The sequence below is a fragment of the Zootoca vivipara genome, chromosome 1 (genome assembly GCF_965207765.1).
Source record: "Zootoca vivipara chromosome 1, rZooViv2.hap1.1, whole genome shotgun sequence".
NCBI classification, from domain to species: Eukaryota; Metazoa; Chordata; class Lepidosauria; order Squamata; family Lacertidae; genus Zootoca; species Zootoca vivipara.
Genome location: NC_142582.1, coordinates 72,308,981 through 72,317,869, shown reverse-complemented (window position 1 = coordinate 72,317,869; position 8,889 = coordinate 72,308,981).

Below are 8,889 nucleotides of genomic sequence, written 5' to 3'. Positions count from 1 at the left end.
CAGTCCATGGAACTCTCAAGAGTCTCCTCCAGCACCATAATTCAAAAGCATCAGTTCTTCTGCAATCAGTCTTCTTTATGGTCCAGCTCTCACTTCCATACATCACTACTGGGAAAACCGTAGTTTTAACTATACGGACCTTTGTCGGCAAGGTGATGGCTCTGCTTTTTAAGATGCTGTTTAGATTTGCCATTGCTTTTCTCCCAAGAAGTAGGTGTATTTTAATTTCGTGGCTGCTGTCACCATCTGCAGTGATCATGGAACCCAAGAAAGTAAAATCTCTCACTGCCTCCATTTCTTCCCCATTCTATTTGCCAGGATATAAATGGGCATAGCTTCCCCCTAAGAATCCTGGGCACTGTAGTTTGTTAAGGAAGCCAAAAGTTGTTAGGAGATCCCTATTCCCCATGGCGAACGACAATCCCCTCGTTCCCAGGAGAGAAGGATTAATTGTTAAACCATTCTGGAACTCTGCCACCAGCAAACTCACACAGCCCAAATGCCGCTGCCACCCCAACCCTGCCCCAGGCAGGTGTTTGGAGGGCAGCTCCAACCTACTGCACACACTACTACTGGGCACAAGATGTTGTACAGGATGTTTCAGGAGCCATGGGGAAGGGAGGTTGGAGGAAATTGGTTTGGCCGATGTCAGTAGGCCACAAAAATCAAAACTAAACATGACTTTCAGACTAGGATGCCTACAAGTTGCAGCCTAGGACCCTCGTACCTATGGGACCACCTCTCCTGGTATGCCCCACGGAGGACCTTAAGGTCCATAAATAACAACACTTTGGAGGTCCCAAGCCTCAAGGAGGTTAGATTGGTTTCAGCAAGGGCCAGGGCCTTTTCAGCACTGGCCCCGACTTGGTGGAACGCTCTGTCACAAGAGACCAGGGCCCTGTGGGATTTGACATCTTTCCGCAGGGCCTGCAAGATGGAGCTGTTCTGCCTGGCCTTCTGCTTGGACTCATTCTGCCCCCTTAAATGGGATTTGGTATACTGTATAAATTTTCCCTTGGATTTTTTGCTGGCCCATGTAGGACCTGCATGGATAGCTGGCTCGGGTGAATATCTGATGTTTCCTCCCTTTATGGCCTTGATTTATGGGCTACTACTAAAATGAGGCTGCATTTTAAGCTGTATTTTAAGCCATATTTTAATTGTTTGGGTATTGTTTTATATTGTTTTATTGTAATTTATATTTGGTGTTAGCCGCCCTGAGCCCGGCCCTGGCCGGGGAGGGCGGGGTATAAATAAAAAAATTATTGTTATTATTATTATTTAAAAGAAGCAAGGCCTTTTTTTTAATGGAGTGCACACACAATGGCCAGCTGATTTTGTAGAAACACAGCAAGTTTTCTAATGACAACAAGGACTTCAAGTGCATTGTAATGGACATAGACATCCTGTCTGAATGTGCCTGGGCTGTACCTCTTGACACTCTAAAACACAAAACAGGCAGAGAAAAGCGTTCAGAGATTTAATGATTTTTCCCCCAGACATGATAGAAGGAAGTCTGGAATGCTCCAGACAGATAATGGTAAATAGTTTCTAAGCAAGTCTGTAAGCAGTCTGTTTAAACAACTTGGGGTTCATCACTTTGTCACCGATAATGATGTCAAAGCTGGCGTTGTGGTGCAATTTAATAGCATTACAGACCAGAATGTGGAGGCATTTTAAATCTAACAATACCTTTAGCTATACTGACATGCTGACACAATTCTTAAAAAGTTATACTCAAAGCTACACAGAAGTATCATCACCAGGTCTGTCAATATTAAGAGTTTTAAGGATCTAGTAGGGAGAGGGAGAGAATCCTGCTGATCAGAAAAGGGCATATTTAACCAATATGCTTTTTTTAAAAAACCCACAAACCTGCCTTTCACAATGGACATCAAAGAAGGTTTTGATACTTTGTGCCTTTTACAAACATATTGTTGAGCACTTTTTTGGACCCTTACTGTATTGTGTAGTATTTAATGAACGCCTATAATCCCTGGATCCAGCAAGAGTGTTAGAATTATCAAGCCTTGGGGTGTTAAGCTATACAGTGGTGCCTCGCTAGATGAAATTAATTCGTTCCACGGGTCTTTTCTTATAGCGAAAAATTCGTCTAGCGAATCCCATAGGAATGCATTGAAATTGTTTTGATTTTTTTTTTGCCCATAGGAACGCATTAATTGAATTTCAATGCATTCCTATGGGAAACCGCGATTCGCTAGATGAATTTTTCGTAAAACGCATTCGTCTAGCGAGGCAACCTCCGCTTGAAAAATCCTTTCGTTAAGCGGAAATTTCGTTAAGCAGGGCATTCGTTAAGCGAGTAATATAAAATAATATAAAATAATATAAATATAAAATAATATAATATAATATAATATAATATAATATATAATATTTATTTATATATTTATATAATATTTATATAATATAATATAAAAGTGTAGTAATATAAAATAATTTATTATTTGTACCTGTGAGGGACAGGGGATATCGCGAAGTCCCTCCCCTCCTGAGTTCAAGCCCATCCCCGAGCACAGGGGCAAGCAGAGAGAGTTCCGATGCCAGTGGGGAAGCAGGAAGTCGGGTCCGAGGCTCAGGCAAGGTAGAGGAGCCAGGGTCCCAGGTGGGACAGGAAGGGGCGAATAAGGGGGGGAGACCCATCCCCCCAACTCCGGAATTACGCAGAAAGAGGAGGGGAAAGAGGATGGGTCTGCCAAAGCTTTTGTGTTGGAGAAAGACGCGCCAAAAGCCATTCGGAGGTTCTGAAACCGACTGACCACATCACTCCGTATAAATAGCAATGACTTCAGCACTGTAAATACGCAGCACCAATAAAAGAATAAAATGCAGAGCTGCGTAGCGTCGTTACTCTGAAGTAGCCCACTCCGGCCACTGTGACAGCAACCTCCGAATCCTTTTTGGGGCTACTTTGGAGTTGCCGGGATGAGCGTGTCAGAGGCGGAGAGATGGCGGCAGATCGCGGAGCAAGCCCAGCAAGAACTGCAGCAGCTGTCGCTGCAGGCGCAGGGGGAATTGAAGGCAGCTAAAGAAGAGACTAAGAAGGTCCAGGACGACCGGCTACAACTTGCGGAACAGGTGAGAGCGCTCCAGGAAAGAGAGCAGGAATTAAGGGCGGTGGCGGTAGACCTCCAAAACAAGCTGGATGCAGAGAAAAACAAGGCGGGAGGGGCACCCCAAGTCCAAGTGCTGCCAGGAAGGAGAGCCGGGACCCTAGTAAGCAAGTTCAATGGAGACCCGAGGGAATATCAGGGCTTTGAGACTGAGATTGTGTATGCTCTTGAGCTGCACCACGATGAGTTCCCTGATGATGAGCACAGGGTAGCGTTTATTGTGGAGCACCTTACCGGGGCAGCCAGGGAGTGGCTAAGACCGTTAATCGCAACAAAGAATCCTTGCATGAAGAATGTCAAACTATTTCTAGAAGGGTAGAAAACGATGTATTCATCCGATAGTCATATGGACCAGACTAAGGAGGAACTTCATAATTTACGCCAAGGAAATATGACAGTTCGCGCGTATTGGGCGAAATTCACCATGCTGGTGCACAGATTGGGGTGGGAACTAGAGTCACCCCCAATGCAAGCGGCGTTCTACTTGGGGTTGGATGAGGAGGTGAAGGATGAGCTCTCGAGAGGTCCAAAGCCCAGTAATATGGATCAGCTGAGCAAAGCGGCTCTGGCGGTGGGGGTGAGACAGGAATCCCGGTGGAGCGACAAGCAAGCAACGCGCGCAAAGCGGGCTTGGTTCCCACGGTCGCAGGAGAAGCCACTCCCCCAACAACCCTTTCAAGCCACGCCGGGGGCCAGCCAGGACCAGGAACCCATGCAGATTGATAGCGCGCGCGGGGGGGCTTTTCAAACCCCAGCGGCGCCAAGACGCAAGGAGGGAAGGGGTGGGAATTGCTTTCTCTGCAACTCCCCCCAGCATCTCGTCAGAGACTGCCCACATCGCAGGGAGTGGCAAGGAAAGGCGGGAACGGTTGTGCCCTCCCCCACTGACGCAGTACCACAGCAGGGAAACGGGAAAGCCTGGCTGCAGGAGACAAGGGGCAGCAGCCAGGCACAGTCAGCAGACAACAGCCCCAGCCCACCCACCCGCACAGAGAGGAGCAGAGCCAGCCCACCCCTCCCAGAGCAGGAGTGGTTCTAGAAGTGACGCTCACGCTCCCAAATGGCTATCCCTTGACGGTCCTCGCCCTAATTGACAGTGGGGCGTCAGCGAACTTCTTCTCGAGAAACTTTGCAGAAGAGCACCAGATCCAGCTTCTGCAGCTGGATTTTCCTCTGCACGTGGCAACCATTGACGGCAGAGAGCTGCTGGGAGGAGCCATCACTCATCAAACCCCCCCCCCATGAGAATGACGGTGGGAAGGCACTCAGAGACGCTGGCATTCAACGTCACCACCATCTCAGACCCCCCCATCGTCTTGGGCATGAGCTGGCTGGCGCGCCACGACCCCTCCATCAGTTGGCACCAGAGATGCATCACTTTTGGATCGGACTTTTGCCTAGAACATTGCATGCAGCACCAACCAGGGGAGGGGCCTCCAATAGCCACGGTGGCCACCATGCACGTCAAAGGGGGTGAGGCGGTACCCAAGCCGTACTGGGACCTGCAGGAGGTCTTCAGCGAAGCGGAATCCGACCACCTACCCCCGCACAGGCCTTTTGACTGCCAGATCAACCTGGTGCCAGGGGCAACTATACCCCCAGCCAAGCTGTACGCCATGTCAGACCAGGAACTGGAGGATCTGCGCGCTTTCATCGACAAGAACCTCAAGAGGGGGTTCATCAGAGAAAGCAAGGCAGCAGGGGGCAGCCCGGTCTTCTGGGTGGACAAGAAAGACACGCAACAGCGCCGTCTTGTGGTGGATTTCAGACGGCTCAATTCAGTGACAGAGCCAGTGGCTTTCCCCATGCCCAGAGTGGATGATCTCCTGACAGCGGCACGCAGGGGCAAGATTTTCACCAAGCTAGACCTGAGGGGGGCGTACAACTTGATCAGGATCCGGGAAGGCGATGAATGGAAAACCACGATGTTCACGCCTCTGGGCTCTTTTGAATATCTGGTGATGCCCTTCGGGTTGCAAGGGGGCTCAGCATGCTTTCAGGCCTTCATGCACCACGTCCTGGGGTCCCTCCTCTTCAGGAAATGCTTGGTCTTCCTGGATGACATCCTTATCTATTCCGATGACCCAGTGCAGCATGTGAAGGATGTCAGGGAGGTGTTGCAGCGCCTGAAGGAGAACCACCTGTATGTGAAGCTGGAGAAGTGCAAGTTTCACACCAAGGAGGTGGACTTCCTGGGCTACAAGCTGTCAGACAAGGGGCTGGCGATGGACAAGGACAAGGTGCAGGCCATCCTGGACTGGCACAGCCCCAGGACGCGCAAAGATGCCCAACGCCTACTTGGCTTCGCCAACTTCTACAGGAAGTTCATCAAGAACTTCTCTCGCGTTACGGCTCCCATCACCGACTGCCTGAGAGGCAAGCAGAAGTTCAGGTGGACACCAGAGGCGCAAGCAGCGTTCGAAAGCCTCAAGAGGGTGTTCGCCTCAGACCAGAACCTGTTCCACGTGGTTCAGGACGCGCCCCTACGCGTGGAGACAGATGCTTCTGATAAAGCTGTGGGCGCCATTTTGTTGCAACTGGACGCCAACAGAGAGTGGAGACCCTGTGCCTTCTTCTCCAGGAAGTTGACCCAGCCAGAGCGAAACTACACGGTGTTTGATCGGGAACTTCTTGCGATCCACGCTGCGTTCCAGCACTGGAGACACTTCCTGGTGGGCGCCAAGCACCCCATCCAGGTGTGCACAGATCACAAGAACCTGGAGTTCTGGAGAACTGCCAGGGTGCTCAACCAGCGGCAGATACGGTGGGCAGAGTTCTTCTCGAACTTCAACTTCTCCATACACTACATCCCGGGAGAGCAGAATGTCAGGGCGGATGCCCTCTCCCGCAAGCCAGAGTACATGGAGGAGGAGGCGCCACCAGCACCCAGGCACGTTTTCCCCCCGTCAGCATGGTCCTGCGGAGCAGCAGTGGTGAGCGAGGCAGAACTCACAGCACTGACGGCAGCGGATGAATTTGCCAACCGCATCCTCAGAGAACTGAGAGGGGGGGGAGCAGGCAAAAGACTTTGCAGCCCGCAGGGGGCTGCTTTTCTACAAGGGTGCACTGTACCTGCCCACCACCCAGCTTAGACGTACGGTCCTCAAGCAGATGCACGACAACCCAACGGCGGGTCATTTTGGGAGGGACAAAACCGCTCACCTAGTCATGAGACACTTCTGGTGGCCAGGGGTGCGGGAAGATGTTCGAGACTATGTACGGGGCTGTGACACCTGCCAGCGGGCAAAGGTGATCAGAGCAGCGCCAGCAGGATTGCTGGAGCCCTTAGCCACACCACACAGGCCGTGGGAAGTGGTGTCCATGGACTTCATCACAGATCTGCCTTCTTCCAGGGGCAAGACCGCAGTGTTGGTGGTGGTGGACCTCATGTCCAAAATGTGCCACTTTATACCGTGTGCCAGGGCGGTCTCTGCAGAAGAGACAGCCAAACTGTTTGTTGACCACGTATTCCGACTGCATGGATTACCTTTAAGGGTTATTTCGGATCGTGGCCGCCAATTTGTTTCCAGGTTCTGGCGGCGGCTCATGAACCTCCTGCAGGTGGAGGTCAGCTTGTCGACGGCTAGACACCCGCAGACCAATGGACAGGCGGAGAGGGTCAACGCCATTCTGCAGCAGTACCTGAGATGCTACGTCAGCCAGCGGCAAACGGACTGGGTGGATCGCCTGCCACTGGCAGAATTTGCCTACAACAATGCGGTGCACGTCTCCACAGGGGTGTCGCCCTTTAAGGCCAATTACGGGCGCGACCTCAGATCTTTCCCAGAGAGGGAGGGGGAGGAGGAGGAGGAGGGCCCACAGGCTGAGGATTGGGCAGAGGAACTGGAGACGGTGCACCAGCAGCTCAGAGAACACTTGGAGAGAGCCAAGGAAGCGTACAAGAAGGGGGCAGATCGCCACAGGCGACCGGGGGAGGTCATTAAGGTGGGGGACAAAGTTTGGTTGTCCTCGGAGGGCCTTCCCATCAGAGGGAGGTGCAAAAAGCTGGCGCCCAGAAGGTTGGGCCCCTTCACGGTCACGCAACAGGTCAACCCGGTGGCATACAGGCTGACACTGCCAGAGGACATGAGGGTGCACCCAGTGTTTCATAGATCGCTGCTGTCGCCGTACAGGGAAAGCAGCAGGCTCCGAGGCAGCGAACAAACCCCTGAGGGAGGGGGGGGAGAGGGAAGGCAGGGAGCAACTCAATGAGGCCACGGCCATCCTGGACTCAAGGTGGGGGGTGGGGGGCCTGGAGTACCTCATGGCATGGGAGGATGCTCCACCGTCCCAGAATGAATGGGTCCCAGCCACTCAGATACAGGAGGAATTCCTGGTAGAAGAATTTCACGCCCTCTTTCCCCATAGACCCAAGCCCTGGCACATGGAAAGGGAGGGGGAGGGGGAGGAAGCACGGGAGAGCAGTTCACCATGGCGCTGGGAAGCGGAGTTTGAGGAACCAGAGGATGAGGTATGGGTGTCACCGAGATCCACCCAGTCAGAGGAAGGAGCAGATTGGCAGAACATTTTTACCCCTACCAGCTCTGACGCCACGGACTTTTTGGGATTCCCGTCCTCCCAGGCGGAAGGGGGGGGCTCGCAGGACTGGGGGGAGGTGTTCACACCAACGGGCTCGGAAAGCACTGAGTTCTTAGGCTTCCAGTCGTCACCGACACCTGGGGGGGACCTGGGGAGGGGTGAAGGAGAGCTTGGGAGGGGGGTGGATGTGAGGGACAGGGGATATCGCGAAGTCCCTCCCCTCCTGAGTTCAAGCCCATCCCCGAGCACAGGGGCAAGCAGAGAGAGTTCCGATGCCAGTGGGGAAGCAGGAAGTCGGGTCCGAGGCTCAGGCAAGGTAGAGGAGCCAGGGTCCCAGGTGGGACAGGAAGGGGCGAATAAGGGGGGGAGACCCATCCCCCCAACTCCGGAATTACGCAGAAAGAGGAGGGGAAAGAGGATGGGTCTGCCAAAGCTTTTGTGTTGGAGAAAGACGCGCCAAAAGCCATTCGGAGGTTCTGAAACCGACTGACCACATCACTCCGTGTAAATAGCAATGACTTCAGCACTGTAAATACGCAGCACCAATAAAAGAATAAAATGCAGAGCTGCGTAGCGTCGTTACTCTGAAGTAGCCCACTCCGGCCACTGTGACAGTACCCCACCCATCTGGCTGAGTCTCCCCAGCCACTCTGGGCAGCTCCCCATCGAGTGTTAGAACAATACAGCATTAAATATTAAAAACTTCCCTAAACAGGTGCCAGACCTCTCTAATTCCTGGATACAGCAAGTGTTAAAAGCTAAGCAAGCCTTCAAATTCCAGGAAATAGCCAGACTAGTGCCTGAGTGATGGGCCATTAAGAGAACAAAGAATCAAAGGGCTCCTATGAGAAGGCAGATGGGTTTCCCTCAACAGATAAAGTCAGAGTTGAGAGTTAAGACGTTAGAGCAGGAATTCCCAAACGACGGCCCAGGGGCCGGATACGGCCCAAAGGACTCATTTTTCCCGGCCCGCGGCGACCCCCGCCACCCGCTGCCGCCACCCGCTCTTAACCGGTGCGGCGCGGCTGCCCACTTCTGGGTCGCAGGAGCACCAAAAATAGCTCACGCGCATGCACAAGCGTGATTTCTGGCGCACTTCTGGGTCGGAGGAGGCCCGTGCACATGCGCACAAGCTATTTCCGGTGCTCCTGCGACCCGGAAGTGCGCCAGAAATAGTGTGTGCACACGCGTATGGGCGCATGCTCTCGCACGCTCC